The sequence below is a fragment of the Schistocerca cancellata genome, chromosome 4 (genome assembly GCF_023864275.1).
Source record: "Schistocerca cancellata isolate TAMUIC-IGC-003103 chromosome 4, iqSchCanc2.1, whole genome shotgun sequence".
Classification (NCBI taxonomy): domain Eukaryota; kingdom Metazoa; phylum Arthropoda; class Insecta; order Orthoptera; family Acrididae; genus Schistocerca; species Schistocerca cancellata.
In genome coordinates, this window is record NC_064629.1 from 400,493,054 (window position 1) to 400,506,077 (window position 13,024).

General features: G+C 43.2%; 1 pseudogene; it reads left to right on the forward strand.

The window, feature by feature from the left end:
* The first annotated feature begins 8,935 nt into the window (after positions 1 to 8,935).
* LOC126185916 (5S ribosomal RNA) lies at positions 8,936 to 9,053 on the forward strand (annotated as a pseudogene).
* Positions 9,054 to 13,024: the final 3,971 nt, after the last annotated feature.

The window sequence follows — 13,024 nt, forward strand, 5'->3', positions numbered from 1 at the left end:
AAGGTTGTCAGAATAATGGAAGACGGGTGCTGATTTAAATGATAACTTCCTGATGAGTAAGGTTTGAATTCGGGTAGCACAGGCTGAAGCTAGAAAAGAATACGTGAGTCATTATTGTGAAGGCTGTTCAGCACGATATGCTGAACATTTTTCTCTGAAGTTAGGAGTATAGAGTGGTGACAGCACTATGCAAGGGATGCCAACTTCAAATTGTGGGGACAGGAAGATAATTACGTGAATGAGTTTTTTGTGTGTTTTTTAAGAAGATATGGACTTTTGTGACTATTTTTGATGACAAACGGTTACCTTGTACATGAGCACCAAGAAAGCGATAGTTCTGTAGAAAGAAGTGATCGTTAGTGCTGTATCCGCGAGTAGTCGGATGTCAGCTCAATCGTCCGAACTCAGGAGAGAAACACCTGAAGTAGCAAGAAGGAAGGGCCGCCCGCGGAAGAAAACACGACACCAAGCGGTAGCCCAACTATACTCAGCTGACGGGACACAGACAAGGGCAAGATCTAAGAAACCTACGTAAACAACGCAATGCAAAGAGGAAACCTTTACCGCAATGCTGTCAACAGACAAAGAGCAAAGACAAAAAAATTGAAATGGCTCTGAGCACTATGGGACTTAACATCTGAGGTCATCAGTCCCCTAGAACTTAGAACTACTTAAACCTAACCAACCTAAGGACATCACTCACATCCATGCCCGAGGCAGGATTCGAACCTGCGACATTAGCGGTCGCACGGTTCCAGACTGAAGTGCCTAGAACCGCTCGGCTACATCGGCCGGCCGAGCAAAGACAGACACAATCCGAATCGCGACCTGAGAGAAAGACCAAATGCCAAGCAGGGTTGTTACTCAGTAGTTCGTAGTACAGCAATAACAGCAACCAATAGTACAACACGCGAGTGCAAAACTGGCTGACCGTTGGGTGGATGGCCGTACTATACCTGTTTATTTTATTTCATTTATTGTTATTTTTTTAATAATTGGCTTTCGGAATGTGCCCAAAATCCCTCGTAACAGTGGAATGTCAAATACGACGTTACGAGCGTAAGAACAATAAAACACCCATTTCCCAAGCGGAGAAAATCTCCGACCCGGCCGGGAATCAAACCCACACCCCTCCGTTTACGATTCCGCTGCACTGACCACGTAACTACCGGGAAGGACAATGAACGTTATCGGCCGGCATATTTACGTAGGGAGACGAGTGGTACGCTGTGAAGTCTAGACTACGGCCACACGAACGCGTTTTTCATGCGCGTTTGTGCGGGAATTGGATTGGGTTGTTTTGGGGGAAGAGACCAAACTGCAAGGTCATCGGTATCATCGGATTAGGGAAGGACAGGGAAGGAAGTTGGTCTTGAAAGAAACTATCCCGGCATTTGCCTGGAGCGATTTAGGGAAATCACGGAAAATCTAAATCAGGATTGCCGGACGCGGGATTGAACCGTCGTCGTCCCGAATGTGAATCCAGTGTGCTAACCACTGCGCCACCTCGCTCCGAGTGCGGGAACTCACGGCGACATTATAGACCACTGTTTGCTGAATGAGGTTGGCCACGCGACCCGTTGCGCACGCCGCGCGCCCGCGGACTTCCGGCTGTTTGTCACGCTGGACACTGGCCGTACCTGCGGTAACCACGCTGCGTTTTAATGATCTGATTTAGGGGAAGTGGCCTTCCAGAAAGAACGGCGGCACGTGAGGACCACTAATCTGTGCAGAGACCTGTGAATCACGTTAATTCTGTTCGCGTGCTTCTTTTCGCGTTATTTACATTAGTTGCTGATTACTCCGTTTCGTATAGTGTAACGCGTCTAGTGAAAAACTAACACCCTCCAGACGTGTCTGCGCAATGTGTCGCCCCTGATTTGACAAGCCCGGTGCGGAAGAGTCGGTCTAAATTTGTGAAACAGTCTGTGTGCAGCTGATACTTATGTCGCAGTTGAGTAGAGGAACAGGGGGACTCGGTAGTTTGCTGTTGAGCATGCAGACAGACTATAAAACCTCGCATTATTGTCACTGTGGCCATCTTTCTGTATCTTATAAAGTGTCAAAATGGAGCGTCTTGACAGCGAAGTAATTATTGTGTAAGTGTAAAAACACCCATATCTGTACAACACACGAGACGAATAGTACAAAAGCTGAGATCAATGAGAGAATCGCAATTTTTCATCTTCGATACTGTGAAACAAATCTCTTCTACTGAAAGTTCTTTGCTTTCCCTACTTTGGGTAGTAGTAGCATGTTCAAAATAAGAAAAAAAAGTCCAGAAAAGATGTATTCTAAAACGCATACCTTGAAAGTTACGAGCACTTGATCATTAGAAGAGTTGTGTTTCAAAGTAGCAAAGCTGAACAAGTGCTCATAGCGCTTATAAGAAATGCATTTTAGAGCACATATTTACTGGACTTCTTTTTCTTGTTTTGGTCCATACTACCAGTTCCCAAAATATGGAAAGCAAAGAACTTGCAGTAGAAGAGATTTGTTTCATAGTATTGAAGATGAAAAATTGCTCGTAGCTCTTAAGGTATGCATTTTCGACCGTATGTTTACTGAGACTTTTTTGCTTCTTGTATCGCGTACTTTCAACTTTGTGCGTTTATGCCATTATTTATGATACACCCAGTATTAAATTACGTCATCTACGTCATTTCGGAGGTTTTTAAACGTTAATAAGAATCAACCTGTATTTAGAAAATAGAGGGCGTTATTCCTACCTAGTTTATGCTGTTACGCTGAAATGATAATCGTTTGTATATCCAAACACGTTCACTGGTGTGCGCAATTTAAGGGCGAAAGTAGTTTCGTATGCTGTATCACTGCCTAGTAACATACGTCGACAAAACTTGGATCATATATAGAAAGAACTACAACAGTATAGCACAGAGCCGGCTGTAATGACCGAGCGGTTCTAGGCGCTTCAGTCTGGAACCGCGCTGTTGTGACGGTCGCAGGTTCGAATCCTGCCTCGGGCATGGATATGTGTGATGTCCTTGGGTTAGTTAGGTTTAAGTAGTTCTAAGGCTAGGGGACTGATGACCTCAGATGTTAAGTCTCATAGTGCTTAGAGCCATTTTAACCATATAGCACAGAAGGTAACTGAAACATCCGCGCGGAATGGCCGCACGGTTTGCGACACTATGTCACGGATTACGCGGCCCCTCCCGCCGGAGGTTCCAGTCCTCCCCTCGGGCATGGGTGTGTGTGTTGTTCTTAGCATAAGCTAGTTCAAGTTAGATTATGTAGTGTATAAGTCTAGGGACCTCTGATCTCAGCAGTTTGGTCCCTTAGGAATTCACACACATTTGAACATTTTTTGAACTGAAACAAATACACAATGAGACAAACAGGGATGAAGCTTTTATTCAAAGACAGTAAATAAATGGAAGTCATGGTGATATACGATGGTCCCCTGGATATTACAAAAGACGGACATGGTTCTCAATAGGTGTTTGTAATCACCACAGACAGCAGTGCATTCTGTGCACCGTGCTCGCATACTGGCCACAAGGACGGTAAGGCGTTCTTACCGTTGGTGCGTGTGGACGTGTTGCAGTACGTCTCGCCAAAGCATCCCGCACGTGCTCGATGGGATGAAATCGGGGGGAGGGCAGCTAGCCCATATACCGAATATACTCTCGTCCGAAGATCTCCTCCACCAGCGACGTTCGATGCCGTCGCGACGTTAGTATTCGAAAATGTTCCTCGGTGTACTACGTGTTTCCACCTCTCGCCGTATGAAATTACGTCCAGAATCTGCTCTCATACGAGAAGAGCAAGCGACCACAGTCCTCGATGGTCCCGTCCCTATGCTATTGTGATCATAGCAAAGGGCACCGCCAAGTGCGCGTGTCAAAGGAACACAACGTACTGGTCGTTGGGAAGAGAGACCACCACAAAGCAGTCGCCGCGCCACTATGGAAAATCATATTGTGTATATTTCAGTCCTGTTAAATGTAGTTGCAACTGCACCCGTTGTTTGACATGGCCCCTTCTTGCCTGTTGCGCAATGTAGCGGCCATCTGCTGCTGTAGCTGACCGTCTAAGACCATGTCTTCTCCTTAGGTCAGCAGTGCCAGTGGTTCGGAACTTTCCTCATGCAAGTTCAACAATGCTGTGAGCAATACTGAACTCCTGGATTACATACGTCGCACTTCGTCCTAACTCCAAAGAAAAAAAAAAAAAAAAAAAAAAAACAAAAAAAAAAAAAAAAAAAAAAAGGCTCTGAGCACTATGGGACTAAATATCTGAGGTCATCAGTCCCCTAGAACTTAGAACTACTTAAACCTAACCAACCTAAGGACATCACACACATCCATGCCCGAGGCAGTATTCGAACTGCGACCGTAGCGGTCGCGCGGGTCCAGACTGAAGCGCCTAGAACCGCTCGGCCACTCTGGCCGGCGTCCTAATTCCAGTGTCGCTATGATTCTTCCGCGTGTGAAGTCATCAAGATGTTGTCGCCAGCCCATGTTGTAATGAAGAACACCGCCATAGCACTCCGTAATTGCTCGCTGGTCCTAACGCTGTATTTTCCCGTTCCTTCAGCTGCCTCGTGTTGCGGTGTCATCCTTCTTTGGCGCTACAATCGCGTTGAACTGACGCCGTGTGACGTCCAACTTTCATGGTTGTTGTTGGTTGTTTGTTTGTTTGGGGAAGGAGACCAGACAGCATGGTCATCGGTCTCATCGGATTAGGGAAGGATGGGGAAGGAAGTCGGCCGTGCCCTTTCAGAGGAACCATCCCGGCATTTGCCTGGAGTGATTTAGGGAAATCACGGAAAACCTAAATCAGGATGGCCGGACGCGGGATTGAACCGTCGTCCTCCCGAATGCGAGTCCAGTGTCTAACCACTGCGCCACCTCGCTCGGTCAACTTTCATGACTGGCAGACCTCGGTCAGTATGCTTCCGCACTTTCATTCATTTTCACCCAATAGTTAATATGTTATATTACTTTATGTAGCTCGTCCTTGAGTTTTGCAGAGCAGTGTAGTACATTTCATGTCATTTCAAAGTTTTTTGCATGTGACTTTCACTTTGTTACGATGTTAATGGCCAGCAGTGCACTAAGTGAAGTTTCAGGACACCCTGCTGTAACTATTTGGTTTTATCTTTAAAGACATGCGCCAATCAAGCTCTAAGGTATCAGTATTTTAGGTGATACACGGAACGACTCTCTTTTAACGCTGAGAATTTCTTGTGATGTTCAGTGCCACACCTGTGCTTGATCGTTAAGAACAAAGCTGTGTGCAATGCAGGCTATCACGTGGCAAGTATCCCAGTGAAGGCTGGGCAGTAGTTTCATTCTGTATCGTTACGCAGTTTTGTAAGTTGTATAATTAACTACTCCGTACCATACTGCAATCACTTTCGTTGTTAAAACTGTGCTTTGTATATTATGCCATATGATATTCCAGTCCCGGCTTTGGTGCTCCAATTCGGTGAGACTGGGAGAAGAATTTATTATTAATACGTCATAAATTTGCACCGTGCTACCTTTCACGGTCTCATCTGTTATATAGCGTGTTTTCTAAAAAATTACCGGCTAGTGAATCCTAACTGAAGACTAATCGGAACAAGACTGATTGTACATCTCATGTTCGAGGGTCGCCAAGCTATAATTCAGTTATTCTACATTCTAAAATAACATTAAAAACTATCTTCACGAGAGCTGCTGATTAGTTGCTCATTTTATTACCTGTTGACATTTCACATCAGATAATGCAAAACTGAGGGACTGAAACCGAAATTTATTCAACTTGAATACTAGCACAAAATAAACTTCAGATCTCCTTAGAAGAAAACTTTGGAAAGAGAAAAGGTTTTACTGCTGTTTATGTGCAACAGAATTTTTGCCTGGACAGTATAATAAAAGCCGGGGTGCACGATATAAACAAGTCCAGCCGCGACAATATCTGGCTGGTATATTGAGGCCCCCGTGGACGGACTGGGGCGCAGTTATGGTGCTTGTGTTTGACTTTGCTGCTGGCTACGGAATAATGCAACGCCCGCTTGCAGAGTTGCTGCGACCGTCATATTCTGCAGCCAAGGGTTGACTAATTCAATACGTCCTCACAATTTACTTTTGTATGAGGCCTCCGTCCCAAGAACTGGATATCAGTTTTAAGTGCAGGTGCGGACAGTTAAAGCAGTTCGGGGTTACTGGCTTTGTCAAAACACAATGGTTCTATAGCGAAGAAAAGTTAATTTTCAGGCCTTCTTTTACATTTATTTTATTAAGTCATACCAATGAAGTCCATCTGTTCTAGGGCTACAGAGTACAGCTTTGTTGGCGGAACGTTGGTAACTCAGATGTTTCACTTTTCCCAGGTCAATGACTTCAATACTTGCTATGGGCCTGCTGCTGATCACTTTGTGCGACTGTTTCTGTTGCGCGTAATGGAAGCTGTTACGATGACGTACATTTCGCACAATGTAACTGTACACATAACGCAACATATATTGGGAGTGATGGAATAGAAAAAAATGTCTTACATTCGCTCCCAGCACCGCCAGTACCAAACGTGAAGTTTCGTTGCGCATAGAGTTCTTGGCATTCGGTATATTATCACAGGCCAAACCAGTGTCTGCACTGCATTGTTTCTCAAGAGCTGTTAGTACACATTACGTTGAAACCTGGTGAAAAAGTTTTTCAGCATCTATTAATGCAAGACAAAGTATTGCCCGTATCATATGCTTTCTTGTGAAGTACGGTTGTAATACAATTGTTCCATGTTTGGCGTTTGTCTTCCTGTGCAGACATGCTGCACATAATTTCGCAGAATGATTTTGTATTAGTTTCTCTCACTTCTTAATCACTTCTATTGAACGTTCATCATCACTAGCTACCACACAAATATAGTAGCGGGAATAGTAGGAACGGTCGCTTCTTAAATGCATTGTTTTTAGTGCTGTCAGTTCTAAAATCACGCTCCGTCACATGCCTAGCACAGAAATATTAAATTTCGCTTTCAGTTTACAGTAGGAAAGGGATTTTTCTCGACATCAACTTGCAATAGACGTCTGACAACTCGACTCCAAGTGAGAACCAGGCCTGCCATGCAACGTTAGCGGCACTCTGACCTTTGAAGCGGGGAACAAATAGCGGCCTACCGCCATCTCAGCGCAATGAATCACCTAGTGTTCGCAGCACGTACGGCCGAAGGAATCTGTAACACAATGTCTAGCTGCTGTTGCTTGTGCGGAAGTTCTGGAATAGATATTCGTCCAGCGTTTATGTGTCTGGCTTATTGTTAATTTCAACTACTACACATGTTACGTAAAACTATATTAGCAGCAAACGTCCTGAGTTACTAGAGATTCATAATACGTCTAATGAGGAGGACCAAACTCGAAATCACAAGAAAATTGGCGCAGTGGTTAAGAATTAAGCAATACTGTCACATCAGAACCAGTATCAAGTTCAAATCCGAAAACAGGATCCTCAATTAAGTACAACACTTAGAACTTCAAGCACTTTTATTAAGGATAACAATGTACAGACAGAACAGAATTGCCCCGTTAAATGAAGAGTGTTGCCATTTATACACACTTCGAATAGCGCGGAATATGCAAACATTACAAATGTAAGAAATCTCGAAAACTATCTAGAAGTGATAAATACTTAATAATGACTGGAAATCAGATTTGAACTGCAGACCCGTAGCACTCCAGATGGCGGCGTTAACCGCTACTCTATATCGCATACAGCAGAGCACGCGGTGTTGCTCCCTCGGCCTCCTGTTTCAGAAGATCTCATTGGAGCCGATTACAGCTTGCTACATCCAGATCTTGTCATTGGCCCTGTGCGTGACAGCACTGGAGAATCCTTGCCTCCGGTCGTGTTGTCACACCCTCTTCACTATGGCACAAAGATGGGACAAGCCTCCTGCCAAAGCGATTTTGAGGACTAAAATGGTATTCGCTTCCTAACATGCAGACATGGACGGGATTTGCTCATATTGATCGGTCCCGTATCCCCTAAATGGAACCTGCCTGACCGCGATGTCTCTCTTGGGACAACAAAATAACTGCATGGGCTTGTCAAGTTATCAGACGTTTTTTTCAGTTTCTTTGTATTCTTCGCATACTTAAATTTTATTTATTGTGTTTTCGTCAGCAATAAGTTGCTGACACGCCTGCATAACTCGCTTTGCCTTTGATGCAGCGCAGTTGTAAGCACATATTCTGTCTCTAGTGGCCAGCTCGGCTACGTTGGATCAGAATGTAGAAAGGCATTGTACATTTGATGTTGTCTATGTATCATTTCCTTAAACGAAAAAAACTTCAGTGGCAAAAGTCATTCTCAGAAGTCCACCGTCTACCCGAAATTGTATGCGCGCTGCGTACGTTCATCGAGACACGTAGTTTACGGTCATCTTTTCTTCTTCTTTCCCTTACCCCTTCTCCTTTTTTTTATCTTATCTTTCCCACGACTTGAATTTCTACTTTACTTCACCCAGAATAACTATCTAAAAAAAATCTTAATAGCTTGAGCCAACTCTCTGTAAGCTTTGCATCTCCACACATTTAATCATCAAACTAAATTATTCAGTTCATCATATTATCCCACACTTAAGCAGAAAAGTTTGAAACGTTTTTTGTAGCCTCCAATACCTGAAAAACGTAGGGGAAGTGTCGTTTATTTTTCCTGCCTTGTTTGAGTTAGATGCATTGAAATCTCTGCCCAATTCCAACTGTGGAGCTGATCACCCAACGTCTTATATCTTCCTATTCATCCTATTTAGAGTTATTATATAATTTTTCCACTTGCATTGCACTCCAATCCACGTTTCAATTTCTATATACGCAGTGATGACGTTCCATTTGTCTTTGTGATGTTTGTGAATTAATCCTTATGTCATGTATATCGATTTAGTTCCGCCTATGATCCATATGTTTCAGCTCCTGCTAACATCTTTCGCCAACGGCTTTGCCGCAGTGGTAACACTGGTTCACGTCAGATCACCGAAGTTAAGCGCTGTCGGGTTGGGCTAGCACTTGAATGGGTGACCATCCGGTCTGCCAAGCGCTGTTGGCAAGCGGGGTGCACTCAGCCTTGTGAGGCAAACTACTTGATTTAGAAGTAGGGGCTCCGGTCTCGAAAACTAACATGCGGCCGGGAGAGCCGTGTGCTGACTACATGCCCCTCCATTTACGTATGCAGTGGGCTGTGGATGACACGGTGGCCGGTCGGTGCCGTTAGGCCTTCCAAGCCCTGTTCGGACGGATTTTAGTTTAGCTTAGTTAACACCCTTCATAATAACTAAGGATTTCTTATCGCCTGATCATTTCGTAAGAAAACCACTTTTAACACCGATGTATTTCACAGTACTATGTCGTTTTCTTGCCCTAGTAGTCCGAATATCACAAACTTACTCCTTTCCTTCTTCACAGCTGCGGTTATTCTTTTTTCCTAGAATTTTCAGCGCGCCTACTGCCGAGGTGCTTTTCTCGTTTCAGTTGTTCCTGGTGTCACACTACAGTACATAAAAGATCGATTTAGGAGTAAAATATCTAATGTCACCAACACGACGGAACGAACTTCCTTTAATGAAACAGAAATCAAAAATGTTATTGTGATATTTGCTTCACTGGTATTACTCTTGCTGTTGATACAGTTGCCAAGTCTCATTGTGTAAGCAGTATAATTTTTATGCTGTCATTCGTGGCAAACTGGTCTTCGAGATTTCATAAAGAGCTGAATCTTCTTTGCTGTACACTTCCTCGAACTATTGATGTAATTGCACATAGTTTTATCAACATATTTCGTCTGTTAATGGTTTTTATTTTTTAGCTGTCATATCTGGAGCCTAACATGGAAATAAAGGAAACATAATACAAGGGGGTCCACAAATGTGGAACCACCCTTCTAACACAGAAACACAAACAGAAACTTAATGTGTGTGTGAAATCTTATGGGACTTAACTGCTAAGGTCATCAGTCACTAAGCTTACACACTACTTAAACTAAATTATCCTAAGGACAAACACACACACTCATGCGCGAGGGAGGACTCGAACCTCCGCCGGGACCAGCCGCACAGTTCATGACTGCAGCGCCCTAGACCGCTCGGCTAATCCCGCGCGGCAGAAAAAAAAAACTTAAAGTAGTATGAGATGAGAGTGGTGGGAAACCTATAAGATTACGTTACGAACATGGTGGCAGTATTGCCAGCCGCAATCTTGGATGCAACTCGCAGTTTCAAATAGAAGCGGGTCATGTGACATATTAAACAAGCAGAAAATTAAACGAGAAATGTAATGATGCCCTCTCATTTGAGCATAGCCTCCTCCATTCCCGAGCAGGGTCTAATATTTCTTCCTCACAAGTGACTTGAAAGCCGATGGCGTTACCACAAACCGAACGCACTGAGATCGTCTCGATATCACGAGAGAGGAGCACTCGTATTATCGCAAAGGATTTCAACCGACGCCACCTAGTCATACCGCACGTTACCCAAAGTGCGGTGATGAAACTACTCGCGAAATTCTATAAAATTGGCTCTGTCGAAGACAAACCGAATGCTGGACTATGGAAAGTTGGATACTGCTGAGGCAATACCAAGCGCTGCTCATGCGTCGTTAAGTAAAAGTCCAGAACACAGTACACGCCGCACCTCGTAGGAAACCGGTGTCAATCGTACATTGTTGATGCTTATGCTTGCATTCTGGTACACAGATTGCATTTAAACTGCATGATGAATGGGTAAAACGGATAAAACAACCTTAAAACATGCTGAGAAACACATGTAGCACAACATGCAGCTTGTATATGTTTTACCTCGTTGACAATGAATAAAGATATGCTCATATATAAGATACCATTTCTAATCTCATGTAATTCTCTATCTGCTTAACACGTCTTCCGCGGTCTGTGCGCTCGATTGTTAACCAAATGGGTTCTGGTTCGATTCCCTGCCGGTTCGGAGATTTTTCTCCCCTTGGGGTCTGGGTGTTGTGTTGTCTTTACGTTCGTAATATTCGTAACTGACATTACTCTACTGAGATGGGGGTATGGGAACGCCCCGGGAGAAAAAAATAAAATAAATAAATAAATAAATAAAAATAAAATAAAATAAAAAAGAGGTCGTATGGCCTCCATTCACTTTTAAAGTTATGAACTGCACCCAAGATGATGGCTTACAGAAAGGCCGCCGTATTGCTAACAGAGCATCCCATCTCATATTACTTGAATGTGACCTTCGGTTTATTATGTTGTACAATGCCTTGTCGACAACGCAGTCGGTAGAAATCCATGACACCATTGTATTAGTCAAGGACGAATAGGGAAGCCAGCCATGGCCTATTTTAAGGAAGATTTGCGCCATTTACAAAGCTGTTTAAGGTAACACCAAAAGAAGTAAAGCAGATTGGCCTGCTTCTCGTTAACATATGCAGAGTGATGTATTGGAGTGTACGACACTGGACATGCAATCCACATCCACATTAAGGTTTCTCACTGCTTACCAAAATCAAAAAAATGGGCCAAATGGCTCTGAGCACTATGGGACTTAACTTTCTAAGGTCATTAGTCACCTAGAACTTAGGATTTCTTAAACCTAACTAACCTAAGGACATCACACACATCCATGTCCGAGGCAGGATTCGAACCTGCGACCGTAGCGGTCGCACGGTTCCAGACTGTAGCGCCTAGAACCGCTCGCCCACCACGGCCGGCTTACCAAAATCACTTAAGGCAGATTCTGGAATGGATCCTTTGAAAAGGACACAGGTAATTTCTAAGTAATAAGTCTGTCACTTCGACTAAGGCAGATGGAGTACCAACAAAGCCTCAGCTCCAATGTCTTCCCAGTGGTGAATCACTATGATGCCAGATAACACAGAGAATTAAAGAAAAAGAGTGTAATGGTAAAGTATCAGTAAAGTAGTGAGTGGATTGTATACGGAGGTGCGATACAGGAAGGTCCGCCAAATTTCCATCTATGGCAGCATAACCTCTGAAACAGATTCAAAATGTTTACCATATATGATAATTCTTTAGAGTTAGATAGAGTCACTGTTAGCCAAACACGGTGAAAAGGGTAGGTGCCCAATAAAGATACTTAAAATATCTCAGTTTTTCTTTTCCCGAAACACTTCCATACGTGGTTGCGTTGATATGATAAAATATTATTATTTCTTTCTTTCACAGTCCAGACTACGTCTATTAGTTTTTTTATACAGTTAGTGGACAAAAATGGCGTAATATTTTCCATTTAACGTTTTACCCATCTCAAAGAAATCAATAAAAAGTATTCCTTCCCTTTGCCATACAACACTGGCCATGCCCTCTCCGGCAGATAAAATCGGTATTTTTTGATAGAGTACAAACAATTATAACCTAAAACAAATTTGGTTAGTTTTGAAACGGTCTAAAAGTTCCCGAGATATTCAGTTTTGTATTTTCTTTCTTCTGAATTCAACAAACCCGGCAACCGTGAAGCACAGTAGCTATTAAATAGTTTTTTAAAATGCATCGTACTTGTTCTCGTGGTATTCCTATGGCATCACTGCTTTATACGTGTTTACTCGTAGATTGCCCAGCACAATTGTGAGCATTTTCTTCTTATTTTACCCTGTTTTACTATGTTTGGAAAGTCCTGCAGGTGGTTATTTGAACAGAGAAGTGGACCTGCATGTTAATCTCAGTACCTTTATCTTAATCTCTGAAAATGAAGGGGCAAACTGTTTATAGGCCTTCAGCGGCTTTAGGTGAGTTTCTGTTGGTGATCAACCAACCAAACAAAGAATTTTACAGCGGCATGGTATTTGGGTTTGTCCATCTGGACGAATCCCTCGCAACACAACTAGTTTAATAAGCAGCAGAAACTGAACTACTCCGCAGTCCACATTAACACTGTACCAAGATAACTGAGCGACATGTATCCCCTTAAACAAATCATAACTTTATTGGTGAAAGCAGATGTGTACTAAGAAGTGAAACTTTTTCCATATTGTAATGATAAACTTCCTTGGGTTGAAAGTTATAAATTAGAACTTCTGAAATAG